Source organism: Taeniopygia guttata, chromosome 1, assembly GCF_048771995.1.
Source record: "Taeniopygia guttata chromosome 1, bTaeGut7.mat, whole genome shotgun sequence".
Classification (NCBI taxonomy): domain Eukaryota; kingdom Metazoa; phylum Chordata; class Aves; order Passeriformes; family Estrildidae; genus Taeniopygia; species Taeniopygia guttata.
The window spans coordinates 64,537,796-64,554,732 of record NC_133024.1 but is presented as its reverse complement, the minus strand read 5'-3'; the positions used below and the strand labels follow the sequence as shown (position 1 = coordinate 64,554,732).

At 37.2% G+C, this 16,937-nt stretch overlaps 1 protein-coding gene across 4 annotated transcripts in view; it reads right to left on the bottom strand.

Annotated features, from left to right (window-relative positions):
• The window catches only part of DCLK1 (doublecortin like kinase 1), a 230,113-nt gene that overhangs the window by 78,105 nt on the left and 135,071 nt on the right, over positions 1-16,937 (bottom strand). The gene's annotated exons all lie outside the window — the stretch shown is intronic.

Sequence of the window (16,937 nt, the reverse complement as noted above, 5' to 3'; positions counted from 1 at the left end):
ACTTCTTAGTCAGTGTACAATTAAAACTCTGCAGCAATGTTTACACTGTCTTCACCTGACAATGTCAGTACACTTCCCTTGTTTAAAAATACATCAGTAAACATTTAGTTCTGTACCAGACCTGTTTCCTATTTTATTCCCATGGTTAAGGTTCCTCAACAAAGCTTAAGAGAAATAAACAAGAGCTTTTTCTTCCTAGTCAGAAAATACCGTGTACAAGCCTGCACATTATTTAGTCTTCACAGATCAGTGGAGCCTGTAACGTAGTTTAGACAGATTAGAGAACAAAGAAATAAAATTGAGCATAACTTATTAACTTAAACATATACACCCAAGACGATGTCATGAAATTTATTTCTCTTGGCTGTCCTGTTTGTCTTCCATCAAGCAGTTCAAGGAAATAGAAGCAAGAACTGATGCATTACTGAGTGAAACATCTAGCACAGGTGAGAGCTGAAAGGACCAGAGAAATGCCTTGATCATCCCAAAGAAGATTTTCTTACCAAACTCTCCACATTCCTAATGCCCAATAGTAACTAATTTTTTCAGTTAAATTTTTTTTTTTTGTGATTCATTGATGACTTCTCTTGTTTTATACCTTATAGTGGAAATGGAGAAAACATTTACTCTATGAGGAAGTTATCTACTGAAAACAGGAGGAATCAGATGAAAGCTTTCAATTAGGTGCCATTGGGCAACTACAGCAGGAATCTAACATTGATTTATTGGCATAAACAGCTGCTCCAGAAATTATTTACAATGCAAATGTAAATAGGTTCTTTATCTACCTGTAAACAAAAATGTAAAACTTGCAAACACCTAACAGCCTGTTAAAACTGAGATGTAATCCTAGTGTGGGCCTTATTCACAGGAAACAGTCAGGAAGGCAACTGCATATTCCAATGATGAACAAATAACAAGATTAAAGCAGAATGATCCAACCAAGAAAAACCCATTAGAATATATCATTTGCTTAGTTGAAGAACTGAAAGAAACAGCTACTTTATGCAACATGTAAAAAGCTTTCTTGTTTCCAGCATGTAAAGAAAACAATTATCTACATCCCTCTCCTGCAATTCATGCTAAAGCTTAACTCTTATTTTACTACAAGTATTAATACTCATTCAGATTCTCTCAATACCTTAAAAACACCCAGACTTAAATATGTTATCACACAGGCATTACCACCATAGCTAATTGGGTCAGACTTGGCAATGGGTCCATCCTGGAGCCAGCTGGCATTGGCTCTGCATGACATGAAAGAAGCTGCTGGCAACTCCTCATAGAAGCCACCCCTGTAGTCCCCCCCAACTTCCAAAATGTAGCCATGCAAACACAGTTCATCAGGAAGTCATCCTGAGGGGCTACATACAGAGCCTGACCTGTGAGTAACCCCACACAAATGGCATACTGCCCCTAAGAGGAGGTCACCTCCCACAGCTAAACTATCTCTCTCCACTGGAGAGAAACACAAATGGCTGTGTGATAATCCAAGAAATGTACAAGCATCACAGGGTCATAGGATAATCCAGTTTAGACATGAGAAATTCCTAGTCCAGTTTCATGCTCAAAGCTTGAAGTAGCTCTACGTTCATAGTCCTAGATAACTTAGGGGACACTTTAACCCACTTGGGGCATACACAGTGTAGGAGGAAGGAGGATCTTGGAGAACATCAGTGTCAACTTCTTGTTCCAAGTGACAGAAAAAAACAGTAAGAAGAGATGCTCTGCTCACTCTCACAAAAAAAAAAGGAAGACTAGGACTGTGCAGGCAGAAGGCAGCCTTGGCTGCAGTGACCATGGTAGGAGAGTTCTGTATTGTGAAGGGATTGTAGGGCAAAATGCAAGATCACAGTTCTGGACCTCAGATAAGCAGACTTGGGACTCTTCAGGTATCTGCTTGGAAGAGTCCCATTGGATAAGGCCCTGGAGGGAAGAGGGGCCCAAGAAAGCTGAGTAATATTAAGGGATCACTTCCAAGTTCCACAACAGTCCATCTCAACAAGCAGGAAGATGTTCAAAAATGCCAGGAGGCCTGCATGGATGAACATGTTGCTGCTGGCAAAACTAAAACATAAAAAAAGAAGCATAAAGAAGGTGGAAGCAGGGACAGGTAACCTGGGAGGCATATAGTCTAAGTCCAAGCATGCAGACATGGTTAGCAAAGCTGAAGTCCAATTAGAATTTAATCTGATGAGAGACATCAAGAGCAATAAAAAGTGCTTCTTTAGATACAGAGGGAACAAAAGAAAGACTGCAGAAAATGCACACCCATGAAATAGAGCCCCAGTGCATGAGATAGGACCCCAGTGACAAAACGTGGAAAAGATTAAAGTATTGAATGTCTTCTTTGTCTCAGTCTTCACTATCAAGCCAAACCTTCAGGAACCCCAGGTCCCAGAAGCAGGGTGAAAGTCTGGAGAAAGGAAAACCTATTCTGGGTGGAAAAAGATCAGATTAGAGAATACTTAAGCAAAACTGGCAATGTAGATCTATGGGACCTAACAGGATGCACTGTGCAGGTGCTGATGAATTTGGATGATGTTCTTGTGAAGTCACTCAGTAGTCTTTGAATGATAGTGATCATTGGGAAAGCCATTTGAAGACTCAGCAAATCTCACTCCTATCTTCAAGAATACCCAGGGAACCACAGACAAATCAGCCTCACATCAGTCTCTGGGAAAGAGATAGATAAATGAATCATGAAAATAATTTCAAGGCACATTAGGGACAAGAAAATGATCAAAAGCAATCATCATGGATTCACCAACAGGAAGGCACACTCAGCCAATTTTATACCTCTGCAATGAAATTACTAGCTTGGCAGATGCAGGGATAGCAGTGGATATTGTCTACCAGGACTTCAGTGAGGCTGACATCTCAGACATTTTTCTTTATATCCAGTCTAAAATTTTTGTTTCAATGTATATCTATCACCACTCACCCTTTTACCAAGCATTACTGCGAAGAGCCGGACTCCAACCTTGATGGAGAAGAGATGCTGCCCCATTGACATTGGAGGCTACTGGCAGGTACCCCTGAAGCAATTTCCTTTTCCACGCTGAAAAACCCCAGCTCCATCAGCCTCTCCTCACACAGCAAGAGCTCCAGCTACCCACATCATGATGGTCCTTCTCTATTTGCGTCCAGTTTAATGATATATCCTTTGAACTGAGGGGCTTTAAACTAGACACAGTATTCCAGATGTGGCTTCACGTGCTAAGCAGAGTCGGTTCCCTGTCTCTACTGAGTCCTATTTAGACTATGTCACAGAAATAATGTCTTTTTTTCCTATTTTTCAACTTGTGTAAACACTTTTGGAGCTCAATTATCAACTTCTTTGGCACAATTTTCTTGTTCCTCTCAAAAATAATTCACAGGTTGTGAAATTTTAAAAGGTCACAGTTCAAATGAGCATATATTCTTTTAAGGTAAACTTGTCAAGCGCCATGTTTCCTATGGGTTTACAAGTTTATTCTTAAAGGACACGGGCCCGTGGAGAGCCATGTAGGAAAGCCTTCAGTGCTGCACAAAGCAGGCTCAAGAAACTCATGCTTTCAAAGACTAGGTCAGGGTCTAAAAGGATTTCCAGTCATGTGTAGAATGTAACAAGGCTGCTTGTTTTAAATAGGTCTCAGCTCCCAGGAACAGTTTATGCATGAGATTCTGTTGTCACATTTAGTTTGTAAAGTAAAATTTTACTGCAGGCAAAGATCCCACTCAGTAACCACACAACCACTGCTTGTTCCTCTAAGACATTACCATAATTTGCCTGTTGCTGTAGGAGAGCTCTGTGTGTTTAGAAAAAACAAAACAAATATGCATGTTTTATTGAAACTCTTTTCTACACAGAATCTAAACTGGTGAGCAAATAAATACATACCTTCTCCTCTTTAGTAGTATCTGGATTACTATACAATAGGTCCTTTGCAAGTAATTAAACAGAAGAGCTTTCCCACAATTTTCTTTTGATGCCAAAACTGTATCAGAAATAGATCTGAACTCCTGGCAGAAGAGACAACTGCCTTTCTCGCTCATGTGGGCATGGCATTCCCAGCCAAGAAGAAACATCAAGTGTTTATGTATTATATTCAGTAAGGAAATAAATGTTTCATGAAACCCCAGTCCTTCCTCTCACCATTGACTGACTGAGAATAAAGGAACAAAATTATGACACCCATGGTAATGCAAGACAAAAGAAGGTCAACTTTAGAGTTTGAACTTTACAGAATTAATTGTTTTCCAACTCAAAATATTATATAAATAAAAATGCTTTTCCAGTGAAAACATCTTGCAATAAGATGTTCCATTGTATAACTACAGACAAAGCTATAAAGCAGGAGAGAGAAGTACAGACTAACAGCAGCAAGGCTAAAAATGCAACACTGTAGTCCCTTTATTGTATGGAATATTACCAGAGTTCTGAGGCCTTTATTGAACATTAACAATAGGGCTGAGGAAAAAAAGAGAAAATACCCCAAGGCTACAATCTGACCTAATTAAGACTGTAGGTACAAGATAAGAAAAACAGAGTTACTGAGATTATACAGTGGTGTCAGTGAGCAGTAGGAACTGTCAGAATCAGGGGGGAAGCCCAACATACATACTTGTGAGCTCTAGACTCTTCCTGTTGTCAAATGGATAAAATGAGGTAAGCATGAGGTAAATAAAGGATGCTAACACGTGGAATCACAACGCCTGCAGTCTCCAGCCCCATGATGTTTCATTTCTAAAATGTTACATTAGCTTCTACGCTCATTAGATTCTACAATGGCAAAAAAGCAGCAGAGAGTAACTAATCTGCAATAAATGTGTCATAAAATGAAAAAGCTTAATATGCTTCTAGAGAAGACTGTGAAAAGTTATTTAAATTACCAGGAGATCAAAAAGGCTTGCTTGTCAGCAACTCAGAAGCTGACTGTATAGCCTTCATGAGTTCTTTCTGGGGAAAAATATCACTCTCTGCTGCGTTTTGCTTTTCTTTGAGGTCTGTGCGTAGGGAATAGATTTTATATTTTCAGTATCCCTGCCAATCTGTTTCTCTAAGACCAGAACATTTAACTTGGTTTCAGCAACAGCTGTATCCTGCAGATAAGCAAAGGGGGAGGATCAGGGATGTCTGTGGTTGTTGGTAAGCCACTTCGCTGTAAGCCTTGGGCTGCTGCCTTTTACCACCACTTAAAGACATTAGCGTCACTAGCAGTGTCCTCAGGCCAATCAGTGGATCATTACCCCAAATGTAGTATCAATTTTAGTTTTTAATGTTAATGGTAATTTGTCCCATGCTGCTAATTCTTAATGCAGCTAATAAGATTTTACTTTTCAGCTGTATTCATGCTTTCATTTAATGCCAGTAATCTTCTGTTTGCAGAACTAAGTTTCACTCTCTTCAGCAAGAGCCTCCTGTCTAGTGGCATTGATACAGACTGCAACTCACCCTACACAACTGATCAATCACTGGCAGCTATGACTTGCAATTACATGCTCAAAAGGGTAAATATCACACAGTTTCCAAAAATGAAAGGGATATACAGTGTTTCACAGAGGTTTAAGTAATTTCAAAGCTTCTATCGTCATGGTTGTGCCTGCTTCAATTTTTTTCTGCATGTCTTCCTATTCAATGTGTTCCTGAACACACTGCAGATGCAGATGGACAGCGATGTATGCATAGAATACAAAATCCTGAAGTTTAACCCATGCACTAAGCTCTATGTCACTGTAAATCCATGGGGTTTTGAGACATTAGATCTTCTGATTTGATTTCTTACCAGTAATTGGCCTTCCACACATGATAAAGATTAGGAATTCTATTTTACTGTGTGCCAAATGCTTGTGGAAGCAATTACCTAAATCTCCCTTCTTTTCTTTCTTTTTTTTTTTTTTTTTTTTTTTTTTTTTTTTTTTTTGCAAAGAAATATACTTTGATTGAGGTATAAAATACAGAAACAGCTAGATTTTCTTTCATGGGAAAAATCATTCTCCAATTCTGAAACTAGGGTAAATATATAAAATAAAATACAAACCATTAAAGCCATCTATGCCTTATTACACATCAAGAAAATAGAGAATCTTGAAAAGTCTTACGAACACAAATCACTTCACCTAAGCTAGGAATGTTTTCAGATGTATGCACTATTCCAAAAATACCTCATTAAGATAGAAATAAGGAATGTTTTTGTGAATTCACGTATTATCACTAATATCTCATTCTGCTCTTATGTATAATCTTCAGATTTTGAATTCAAATGTTTCTAAATTCACCAAAGTCTAAATATTTACCAGAAGAGGTAAACATTTACACATAAATCAAAATGTTGCCTCAAGTATTTACTCTTTTTTTTTTCAAACATGTTCCTATCCTAAGGACACTGTTGGGAGGATAGAACTTATCTAATGCTAGATAGCTAAAAATATGAAAAATTATGAACTATTCACCTGTCCTAGGGTGACTGTTATGGTGTTTGTATCTCCAATCGTGTGTTCTGTTTACGTTTGATATTATGTTCTGTGCTTTCAGAACTGACTCTGAAAGTGAAGGTTTGTTTTGCTGTGTTATCATCTGGTTCACCTCCCCCCATGTCTGCTGGAAAGCTAGAAAAGGCTAGGGCTGGCTGGCTGGCTTTGCTTTGCTTGCTTGCTTGGCTTGCTTGCTTTGCCTGCTTTCTTGCTTTCTTGCTTTGCTTCCTAGTTAGGTTAAGCAGTCCAATTCTTTCCCTGGACTGTTGTTTTTTTTTTTTTTTCCCTTTCCTCTTTCTGAATATCATTCAACCTGCTCTGGACTAGGATCTGGGAAACACCAAGGAACACCAGGAGCCTGCATTTGGAGATCTGCAGCAGCCATCCCCAGCGTCCAGACCCGGGCGACCACTCCCAGGAAAGACCTTCTGGATTTGTTCAGCTCTTCAGAGGGGTGAAAGAGTCTTGTTGTCATCTTGTGTTAATTGTTTTGGTGCTGGGGAGTGCTTTGTTGTTGAATAAACAGGTTCTTTTCCACTTCCCTCTCAGAGGAAATTTTTCCCTGAACCAGGTGGGTGGGGAGGGGCCGTGGGGGTTTCCTGGGGGCTCCTTTCAGGGGGTTTTCCCCAAATTTGCCCTAAACTAGGACATCACCCCACAGTCCTTCTACAGTCAATGGAACACTGTGCAATGTTAATTTGTATGACCTATCTTAAGAATCTGTAAGTTAGAAAAGATTACTCTTTCTCATGAATTATCAGATACAAATTATAGGTTTTCAGTTTTTGTGAAAATACCCTAATTAAAAGCAGTATCTCTGGACTGGCTACAGGCTTTGTTACTTAAAACAAACATTAACACAAGATTTTGCTGTATTTTGTAACTTCACTGTGTATGAGTAGATTTTATCTCCCACCTTCTCCAAGCCCTAACCTTTTTCTCAGATTCATCTCACACAAACCTCCACATTAATATTTTGTCAACAAAAATAACATTATGTTAAATCTTGCTTTACCTCAAAAAAGAAATCTGCTATCATGAAAGATTCCAGCCCACAGCAGTGGAAAAAAAGGATTGAAAAAACATTTTTAATCACAGCAACAGCTTTTCTGATAAGGCACAATATCTAATTATTTTCGAGCTCTGCATTTGTAGGCAGAAAAAACTAGAAGACTGCTTCAAAACATGCTTGTCTAAGTGAATCTGAAATACTTCTGACTGAATTAATGTGAACTTGCATGAGTAAAATATTAAGACTGGACTATCAGAAACTATTTTATGATACCTGAGGACTGAGTTGAAATAAAAATTTTGTCATTAGCTAAAACATACCCTTAGCACATGCTCTCTTTGATATGTCTTGCATATTTTGCCACATACTCTGTTCCACTCCCAGAGATTTTAATTATCACAGTTTGCTCAATATACTTCAGCCAAGATGTTCCAATGCTGATACAAATGTTTATTAGTTTGCCCTTGTATTCAACACCTTTTCCCTACATCTCCACAGATTTACCATGCTAGCTGCAGTGACCAAAACATCACAAAGCTACTTTTAACTGGAAATGTTTAAGATGGCACAACTAATTACAACTGCAACCACCTGTACTATTTTTATTTACAGCCTCATCATTATTCTTCATGGAAAAAAGAAATGTGACATGCCTTTGCTTATGGATTTCCTTTTCTTTCTGTGACAAAAGCTTGTTTACTGGGCATATAGTATATCAACAGACATCTCTCAAAAAACACTGCTGAAGCCACAGGAAAAATTCAACACTGAAGATGCCTTACTTTATCTGCACAGTTAGGATGGAAAATTTCTTGGCTTTGTTTTATTCATTCAGTTGGAGAGTAAATGAAAAAATTGTAAAAATTAATTAGTTCTCAACTATTCTGTTCTTCAAAATCAATGGCATGCTTTCCTTTTCAGCACAAAGAGGAAATATTTGTCCTATTACCCATTAGATAATTCTGTTCCTTACTTTGAGAATAACCGGACCTCCTATCCAATCCATATGATAAATATTAACATCACCCTTAGCACTAAGTACACAGGCATTCTATCATATATTTTTTCAATTACAGTCCAAGAGAAGTGTCAGTGCTGCAGTCCAACAAATTCTGGTGTTCTGGTATTACTACTTGCTATCTGAAGAGTATAACTTGTTTTCAATTGTTTATTATTCCAAATTACTCCTTTGGTATTTACAAGCTTAAGCCATTCCACAGTTACAAATATAAACCCTCATTTGCAAAACATCTTCAAGTGGAAAGTATCAGCTAAAGGTATTACTGAGAAACACCCATTCTAAACAGTTAACTTTTAATACAATTTAGCAAGGTCTCCTGAAGTTACAGATTTTTCTGTGTAACTGATTGTGGTGAGCAACAAAATATGTATTTTAACTGCCCTACTTACTTTTGCTTTGATTATTTTTTCAATTAAATCTGCCTACTTATAATGCACTTATTAGTCTAACAACTTTATTGTGAAGTATTAAATTTTAAAGGCCTTTTTTTCATCAAAGAAATGAATTAGACTATATTGGGATAAAGATTATAGTCATAACAGTAAAACACAAATCAAATTCCCATGGCTTACACAGCTATTTAGTTAGATTAGCAAGGAGTCTTGCACAAAGCCAGGGATATACAAATATAAAATATCCATTTAAAACAGATGAATATGAGAAGCCAATTGTTGTGAGTAGTTTTGTTATTTGAATGATCATTAAAAAAGATAAACTACAATCAGGCAGATAACTCACAACAGTGAGACTAGAAAACAAGATATATTAAGAAGAAAATGAGTCAGAGAGAGTTTTTAGATAACATTTTCAAATGAGTGAGATATGAAGAATATTTAGAGATACATCTAAGATGAACTCTGAGCTACCAGACACTATTTTATGAGAATTTTGAAGGACAAAGATCTCAGAGAGAAAGTCAAAGCAAATGTCTGTCTTTAAAACTAGGACACAACAGAAAACTGGGAGTTGCAGAAAATACACCTTTATTTGAGATTATTGAGAGAAGTTATCCAAAGGTAAAGTATAAAGAAGACAAACCATGTTCCTTTCCTTTTGGTTGTGGCAAGACAAGAAGCAATGGGCACAAACTAAAACACAGGAGATTCCCTCTGTACAGAAAAAAAACATCTTTTCTCTTTGAAAGGACCAAGCACTGGCACAGGTTTCCCAGAGAGATGGTGGAGTCTCCAGCCTTGGGTATATTCAAAAGCCATCTAGACATGATCCTGGGCACCCAGCACCAGATGACCTTTAGACATCCCTTTAAAGCTCAGCCACTCTTTGTTTCCATGACAATACAAAGCAATAAAGGAAACACAATATTTGAACTTTAAAAGATATTAAAATTATATACAATAGTCAAAATAGTTTTGTCGAGAATAAATTTTGCCAAAGTAGTCTTCCTATAAAGGATAACAGGAGAGACAGTAGATATTATAAGGCTTTCTGCTCAGAACTTTGAAACTCAAGCTGTGAATCAAGAAAATACCATCTATAGAAATTGCTTTTAATATGGGGATTGGAAAAGCTAACCAGGGTAGTTTACTGTCAAACTAGGAGACAATGAGCAGAGAAACTCACCAGAGTTTTGTTTCCAATCCCGGTCAACATTTATTTGCCTTAATGTGCAATTAATGAAATTATTTAAATGCATTTTAAATCTGTAGATGACACCATCATAGGTAAAGCTGTAAGCACTGTGGAACAGTATAAATCTGAAGACTGCAAAGTCATCAGAAAAAAACAGATAAATTTCAACCAGTCCAAGGTACTGAACCACAAAAGAGTAAGTGACACAAAGGTTGAAGCCATCACTACAAGAGTCAGTTGCTTAGATGCAAAACAGCAGTTCTGCAAAGAGGGATGTAAGTTTTGCAGTTTATCACATACTGGATATGAAATAAACTACTACAGCAAATAGAGTCACCCGCCTGCTGAGGGTATCACCTCTGTGAAGGACATCTGACTTAATCCCCCGGGTTACTGCAGTGTTAGCTAACACAACAAACCCACTTTTGTGTTTCCCGTTTATAAACATGAGGATTTCATCTTCAGAGGATTAAGAGAATACTAAGGAATATTATAACATGAGGAAATATGACTAATGAAGGAGAGCTAATATAAACAGGATCTTTCTTTTCAGAAAAGAAGTGATGAGACAAAACAGCAGCCTCCAATACTTAATAAGACTGCCAAAATGAAGAAAAACTAAATTCCTCCTATTAGTTTTATTACAAATACAACAAAGCAGAGTGATCTTAAGCTTCCAAAAGGTAGATTAATTCAGACATGAGAAAACCTGTTTTCAGCTGCAAGGATAAAGAAATACTAGAACAGATCATGTGGAGGACTTGTTGAATTTCCCTAACTACAACTGCACACACACACGTTAGCCAGAAACCTATAAAGTCAATTTAGGTAAGGGCAGGTTCTCCCATGTAACCTCTCAGATCCCTTCCATGATTCTTTTGATTAAGTTTTCCTAGTATGACTCATAAAAGGTACTCCAACGTTTTTTCACTGTCAGCACTTCTGCCTGAATGTAGTTGAAAGATAAGTAAAAGGAGGAGATACACTCTAACTGCATGTAAAACTGAGTGAAAGTCAAAGAACATATTAGCAAGGGAAAAGTGTTTGCTTAAAGGGTGAATTAAAATCATTATAGTTTCCTTAGTGGGGAGACTATTGAGATATAAATCTTTTATTTGTCTTCAAAAGCAATAATGATTAACTTTTAGAATTTTTCTCAGCAGGACATTAGCAGAACTGATATCTCCAAAAAACAGACCTTCTCCTTCACAGACAATTCAGAGCCTCTTGGCTAATATTGTCTCATACCATTGAGATACATGTACATTTCCTCCAAACCAACTAGATGACAAAACTTCAGACTGAAAGAAGACATTTCTTACTGGCTTCAAGGATTAGATGCTTTTGTATTTTCATTGGACAGATCTAAACTGATTTTGTAATGCTAGGGTTGATGAAAAGGCATTATGTCTCTATCTACATTTCCCACAACTCAATCTGCTCTCGAAATACATCTTTCATTCTTAAGCTCACAGGCATGTCCAGATAAAAAGACCTGGATGAAAACAGAAAAGCTCACACATTCCATGTAGCTCAAGAAAAGCTGTAATTTTAAAAAAATAAAAATAAAAGAGAGAGAATGACAGAATAAAAGCCAACCAATCAAAACCCCATTAGCCTACATAACCTTCTGAAGCACTCTGGACTGTAACCATGTGAAGCAAGGATCGGATGTTAATATTCAGCCAGTGCTTAAATGATAATCAACAAGAAGTATGTAGGCAGGGGTACAGAAGAAGTACTAACTATGGATCACAAAACTATATTTATATACATTCCTTAGGTTATTGTTGAAAGCAAGGCTTTACACTTTACCTAAAAAGTTATAGGTATCATTTATGATAGTGCCTAGCATTTCAGCAGGTCATTCTTTACAGAAGTATTTTTCATAACCTTTTTTGTAACCTATTTCACTACTCAGTTGCACAGACATAGCTGATATTAGACAAACCAGCGTGAGTTGATCTTCTTCCATGAAATGAAAGCCATTACTACGATTTATAAAGTTTGCAAATGTGGAAGCCAATCAACTTCCAATTTTTTGAACAAAGTTGATATCCTACTGTCTGAAGAGGGCTGTCATGTGAATTCACAAAATATTGGGCTGCTTTTGAAGTTGTATAGCAAGTATGAAAGATCAACTAACAATTAATTTAACAAATTCTGCCACATTATTCTTTTTGAATCCCCCACAGCTTTCTCAGATATGTCCTTATGTCTTCCTCAGATGTCTTACTTATTTAAAACATTCATTTAAAATTTTTAGATTATTCCATACTTTAAAGTTTTCCTAGTTTTGGAAAGGATGCAACACTCTGAAGTTGTTTCTGAATAGATAAGGAACAACTCTCACTAAAGACCTTATGCTGACTTATCTACAAATATTCTCAAAAAGCTACTTAATTTCCTTTTAAAAGTCATTAAAACATACTTTTTGTTTTTACAGGAATATATATTTTAAAAAAAGGAAATATAGAAAATTCCTAACACAGTTGAACCCAAAAGTTAATTTTAAAAGATTTATTCACAGGACCTACTTACCTTCCTCTAGATATTCTAAGAAAGAATGTGACTTCTTATCACCTACTTAAGCATACAGATAACAATGTTGTTCAAAGTCACAAAATACTGATACAGACAACAATGACAATGATAAAATAGTCCCTAGAACTCCTAACTTCCATTCTTCCAGTGTCTGAAACAAAAATCTCTTCAAGGACATCATAAATCCACTTCATACCCAAAACATAGAAATACTGAAGACAACATATCCTTGCCTTAACTTTCCAATTTGCTTCTAACCTCCCCATGGTTTTGTGTGTCAGTCCCAGCCTCCCATATGTCTGTTCCTCCCACAAAAATGCCTCTACACTTTCTCTGACACTAATGTCTATGAATAGAAAGCTCTCTCTGAGGCAACCTGAACAAGGCAGCTTCCCTCTCCGTATGATCCCCCGATGATTTTATAATTTAACTACTGCAGTCTAGATGATGTAACACAATGCAAAACAAACAGATGGGCAAGAGATATAAAGTGTGGCAAGGCCTAAACTGGAAAACATCACTGCCAGAAATGTTGTTGGGCTTGCAGCTGCTGACATTGCTCCTGGGACATGTGCACGCTGAGGATTTGCTGGCAGCTGCATTGCTGGCTGAGATTTTCGGCATGTGGTTCTACTTAGGTGCCACAAGCTGGGCTTTGTTTGCTTACTCCACATTAACATGTGCCTGCATGCAAACCTGTAGAGATAAAAGGTAATTCTGGATGCCAAAACTCTGTTTTGTAGATCAGGCATGTTTTCCTGTGCTGAAAGAATGTGATGAACAAATGGGGATTTTTTGATGAAGCACGTTTACATCTGCAGCAAAAAGATCTGGCGGTTTTATCCTAGAATTAATTTGAGTAACGGCACCAACCTAGCTTTGTGACAATGGAGCTCAGAAGGGTAAATTATCATATTCTAACTTCTGTGCTCCTGCAACAGGCTGCTGGGCTGTGTGAGAGGGTTTATTTAAATCTCACTTGGGCATCTCTAGCATTAACAGGAATTCTGTGAAAGTACAGAAAGTAAATAATCAGCTCCTGGAAAATTTCTCTCCTAATTATTATTACTCCATGCTATCTTTTAGTGACAGAAGGTCCAGTTCATTAAACAGATAAAAGCAGAAGACTAAAGATATTGCTTTGAGGGGAAAAAAAATTAAAATTAAAAAATATTGGGAAAAAGATACAAGTATTGTAATCCAGTGCAAATTCAGTGATAAAACATAGTAAATCAAACCCTCAAGTACTCTGACTGTTCAGTCTCAACTCATCACTCTGTAGACTATGACTAGGCAATGGCATTTCCACTGCAGTTATGGACTACAGCCAGGAGCAAGAAACACTTGATGGACTGAGCTATACAAATTAAGTGATCAGTAGGAACAGCTGAAGAAGAGCAATAGGATTTCAGTTGCCTGAACGGTTTCAAATAAGCAGCATCTTTTAAAGTCACCAGTCTCATGAGAAAATTGACTTACTGTTTGAAGAGGAGATCCTTTCCCTAATACTCACACCTGATGAAGCCAAATATCTGCTTTCTCACAACATATAAACTAAATAATCTGTGTACCTCTCATAGGTGAGAGGAATGTGGTGCATACAGCAGAGTCTGAAATTATGTACTGTAAATCTGAGATATTTATAGAATACAAAAGTAATAGATATGGATGCAGAAGTAATGTTTCAAATGGGTCAAAAGGCATTATGGGGACAGAAAAGCATGACTATTGAATTCATACCTTACTTCCAGCAGAGTAGGATCTGTAGAATCTACAATAGCTGGATTAACATATGGGCTGCTTTGAAACAGAGTGTGCAAACAAGTATTTTTATTTTGTTCATTATTTCTTCCATTCCTTCACCAAAATTAGTATTTTTATAAGGTAACTATGACTTTAAAAACAGGTTATAGAAGTACTTGGCATCTATTCCTAAAAACCTAACTCTTTTTACTCTAACAAGTTTGCAAATTACATACTGATACATAACAAGATAACACAGTTGAACTACACAGTTGTTATCTGCAAAACTGGCCCACTTTCAGCTACTATTTAGATGTCAGAAGGCATGAAAGGAAAGGCTTGATGAGGTAGGAGGATAACATGATCCATATATTTTTTAATAAGGCAAAAGATTTTTTTCTGGCTATTGATGCAAAGATGATGGAAAAATTTACACAAATGCTCCCAAAATCAGTCAGGGACTTTGCGGCAGAAGACTTTATCAGCCACAGTTCCTACTCACACGCACCTCATCAATGATTTAATATGACAGAGGGAACTGCAGCTTCATTATCTGGTAATATTTTATTTATTCATATTTAATTAATGCATATCATAACAATTCGGAATTTGACTGCATTGCAGAAGACGAGGGAAGGAATGAAGCTGTTCTACTGCCTGTGCTAACACATCTGCTCCACAGACCTACAGGGATTCACTCAGCCACAATATACAACACAAGTGAAAAAACACTTATAGTCTACAAATGAGTTACAAATTCTCCATATTAAAACTGGGTGAAATAAACAAAGATGTCTCCAAAATTCATATAGTGGACATGAAGAAATCTATTTATCTTCATTATAGGCTGAAAGTGTTTGGGTAAAAGTCCCCAATTTAGGTGAACCATGAGGAGAAAAAAAATGATGGCAGAAGAAGAAGAAAAAAAGTAACATGACAAATTAGCAGAACCAAACCTCTCCCCCACTGGGAGGGAGAGGTGAAGGCCAAAGGGTAGATTAATCTTGCTGTATCATATGGTCTTGATCTTAAAATTTTCTCTGCGTGTTTAGCAGAAATCACATGCACAATGGGGAGACTTTGAAAAGATCAGGAGCCAGAGCAGATTAAGATGAAATGGGGCCAGATCCAAAAAGCTGTCAACCTCCCACCCTTTCCTGCAGACTCCCATGTGGGCAGGAGATTGTTTCGTGGCTCCACAGTGCTGGTCTGTGCTGAGCTCACTGATGAGTGCTCTTTCTCCTGGTGCCTCTAACAGAGAAGGACTTTTGACTTCTCTTTTCGCAGCAGTATGAGCCACAGCTGTGGACACAAGTCACAGTAACCCCTCTTACTTTGTGGCCCCCAAGTTAAAGTGCTTATCCAGAACCTGGCTTATCCAGCCTCACCAAAAAAAATGGATCCATACCTAGCCAGAACAGAAAAGGTATTTTTAAAAAGCAAAAGAAATCATAAAATTCATTATGTCTGTTTTAAAACAGAAATTTAAAAAGAGAAAAGGGGTTCAAGCAGATGAGCAGGTTGCTGCAGCTCACCCAGTTACTGCATGTCAGCTGAGTCAGAGACACTATCTGCATATATGCATAGTAAAAGTGACTTAATGCAACATGGCTTAGATGAGCCTACAATAGAAAATTTAATTATGTGTACATGCACAATTTATACATCTGAGCTGATGGGTGATTACTTTTCAAGCTACTGAAATTGCTTGCATACACAAACCTTGAAGTCAACCAAGCAAATCATTCAGGCTTTTAAAAAAGGTATTTAAAGAATAATAACATAATCTATTTATTTAATCACATGATGACAAAAAAATGAAAGAACCCCTAAAAGTATAAATACTCTTTTATCTATTGTTCCAAAAACTCAAATGCATCAGTATGGAGAGCTGTTTTAGTAATTCGCTTTCAGAACAGCTAGGTGCAAAAGCATATGTTCATGCACATAAATCTAACAGCAGTGTTTTCACTCTTTTTTAAGATAAAAGATAATCTGTTCCATGATTTATAATCTCACTGACTTCCCATACTGAATCAGGCAAGCTCAAACAATCCCTATCAACCTGCAAATTATTATTAATGTGGTAGCATACACACATACATTGATACATTTTATTTTAATACATGGTGGGCCAGGATAGCATAGTAATTTTATGTCATCCACTAATGACAAATTATTACAAACATTCACTCAGAACTTCCACACAAAGCGTGCCAGACACACACAGATATATAATTCCCAGTTTTACACTGGCACAACTATTGTGATCTTCAACTGGAGAGAAACCTTGTATGAATCAGATGCAGTGTTCCCCATTCTTCATTATGAAGAGCAACTCAACAGACACTTTTATAGCAGTTGCTGTACATGTCTACTTCAGCTTCTCCTTTCTTATTCTTGTTATTTTTTTTCTCAATTTCCTAATTAAATGACTTACATTTGTTTGCTCTTTTAACATTACCCTATAAAAGTCTACCAATCAAGTTATTACTCACTGAACAAGGCAGAACTCTTTCTTCTTCCCCATAAATTTTCCCTGCAACCATAACTTCATGCTGGTTTCCCCTC